The sequence below is a fragment of the Schistocerca serialis genome, unplaced genomic scaffold (genome assembly GCF_023864345.2).
Source record: "Schistocerca serialis cubense isolate TAMUIC-IGC-003099 unplaced genomic scaffold, iqSchSeri2.2 HiC_scaffold_1023, whole genome shotgun sequence".
In the NCBI taxonomy this organism is placed as follows: Eukaryota; Metazoa; Arthropoda; class Insecta; order Orthoptera; family Acrididae; genus Schistocerca; species Schistocerca serialis.
The window spans coordinates 27,501-30,000 of NW_026047210.1; the positions used below are offsets into that span (position 1 = coordinate 27,501).

The following is a 2,500-nucleotide window of genomic DNA, read 5'->3' on the forward strand; positions in this document are numbered from 1 at the left end:
CATGATGCACTTTGTGCTGGCCCCCGTTGGGCGAAAGGGAATCCGGTTCCTATTCCGGAACCCGGCAGCGGAACCGATACAAGTCGGGCCCCTCTTTTAGAGATGCTCGTCGGGGTAACCCAAAAGGACCCGGAGACGCCGTCGGGAGATCGGGGAAGAGTTTTCTTTTCTGCATGAGCGTTCGAGTTCCCTGGAATCCTCTAGCAGGGAGATAGGGTTTGGAACGCGAAGAGCACCGCAGTTGCGGCGGTGTCCCGATCTTCCCCTCGGACCTTGAAAATCCGGGAGAGGGCCACGTGGAGGTGTCGCGCCGGTTCGTACCCATATCCGCAGCAGGTCTCCAAGGTGAAGAGCCTCTAGTCGATAGAATAATGTAGGTAAGGGAAGTCGGCAAATTGGATCCGTAACTTCGGGATAAGGATTGGCTCTGAGGATCGGGGCGTGTCGGGCTTGGTCGGGAAGTGGGTCAGCGCTAACGTGCCGGGCCTGGGCGAGGTGAGTGCCGTAGGGGTGCCGGTAAGTGCGGGCGTTTAGCGCGGGCGTGGTCTGCTCTCGCCGTTGGTTGGCCTCGTGCTGGCCGGCGGTGCAGGATGCGCGCGCCTGCGCGGCGTTCGCGCCCCGGTGCTTCAACCTGCGTGCAGGATCCGAGCTCGGTCCCGTGCCTTGGCCTCCCACGGATCTTCCTTGCTGCGAGGCCGCGTCCGCCTTAGCGTGCTCCTCCGGGGGCGCGCGGGTGCGCGGATTCTCTTCGGCCGCCATTCAACGATCAACTCAGAACTGGCACGGACTGGGGGAATCCGACTGTCTAATTAAAACAAAGCATTGCGATGGCCCTAGCGGGTGTTGACGCAATGTGATTTCTGCCCAGTGCTCTGAATGTCAACGTGAAGAAATTCAAGCAAGCGCGGGTAAACGGCGGGAGTAACTATGACTCTCTTAACCTTCTCGTGGGCCCGCTGATTTCGCAGAGTGGAAGACCGCACCAGGGGCTTGGGGGGGTTACCAGCCCCCCCTCGCACTATCCCTTTTTTTAGTTGGGGGCAGTAAGCAGAGAATAAGTGGTGGCCCTTCCGCTGAAGGTGCCACCCCAACTCCCCCAGCACCTAGCCGGCCAACCGGCCGTGCCGAAAATCTTGTAACTTTTGCAGCTATGTATACCTGTAGTGAGTGCCACCGCAGCTTTACAACCAAGAACGGTCTCGGGGTCCATCGCCGCCGCCAACATCTTGCGGCCGCCAACGCGGAGATCGTCACGGAGAGGCATCGCGCGAGGTGGACGGAGGAAGAAGTCCTGTCGCTCGCCAAGGCGGAGGCCGAACTGTTCCTTGAGAGGGACGCCCGGTTCTTCTTCGTCAATCAAGAACTCATCAGGATGTTCCCCGACCGAACGCTCGAGGCAATCAAGTGCCGACGGCGGCAAGCTGCCCACAAGCAGCTTGTCCGCCAATTCATGGAGGCGCTTGAGATCGGTCGGGGGGAAGAGCCGGCGTCCCGCCGGGGAGCAGCGAGCCCGCTGCCTGACGCGGGCGAGGCCGCTGCGCCGCCCGTCGACGCAGCCGAGGACTTCGCGGCCGACACCACCGGGCCGCCGCCGGAGGGGCCGACTGACGCCGCCATCTGGGAGCATCTGGCGGGGCTACCCGCTTCCGCCCAGCGTTTCTCTGCCCTGGATCGTGTCATAGGTCTGGGGCGGGGCACGCCGCCCGATGTCATCCTGGGCATGCTCCCGGATGCCCTTGCGTCGGTCGGGTCCAGAGGGGAGAGATCGATCACCAGGACACAGCGGCCGCGCCAACCATCGAAGCGGCCGCCTGCCGCGCCGCCGACGCAGAAGCGCAAGCGGCGCCGCTGGGAGTACGCGAGAACGCAGGATGCCTTCCGACGGTCGCGTGCACGTTGCGTGCGCGGCCTCTTGGATGGCACCCTGCTCCAGCCGCCACCTGCCATCCCTGGTCTGCTGGACTTCTGGGCGGACCTCTTCACCAAGAAGCCCATCTCCACCGCGGGCTTCATTCGTGACCGCCTCCTCCCGCACTCAGAGCCTGTCGCTCTCGAGTGCATATGGGGGCCGGTCACACATGAGGAGGTCGCCGCCGCGTTGCCGCCCAGGGGATCAGCAGCCGGGCCGGACGGCCTTACCCCAGCGGAGTTGCGGCGCCTGCCGCACGAAGTCCTGGTGAAAGTGATGAATCTCTTCCTTCTGGCCCGCGCCCTTCCGGAACGCCTGCTTCGCGCGCGGACGTCCCTTCTCCCGAAAACGGCTGCACCAACATCCCCCGCTGACTTTCGCCCCATTACGGTCTGCTCGGTGTTGGCGCGGACCTTTCACAAGGTTCTCGCGTCACGCCTGATGCGCGCATGTGCTGTGGACGAACGTCAGCGGGCATTCATCCCTCGGGATGGGATGTTGGAAAATACCTTCATCTTGGACACTGCTCTCACCGACGCAGTTCGCTCCTGCCGCTCTGTCTTTGTGGCATCGATCGACGTATCTAAGGCA

The 2,500-nt window shown here is 63.2% G+C and overlaps 1 pseudogene; it reads left to right on the plus strand.

Annotated features, from left to right (window-relative positions):
• LOC126429457 (large subunit ribosomal RNA) overlaps window positions 1-2,500 on the plus strand; it is a 7,780-nt pseudogene that overhangs the window by 1,943 nt on the left and 3,337 nt on the right.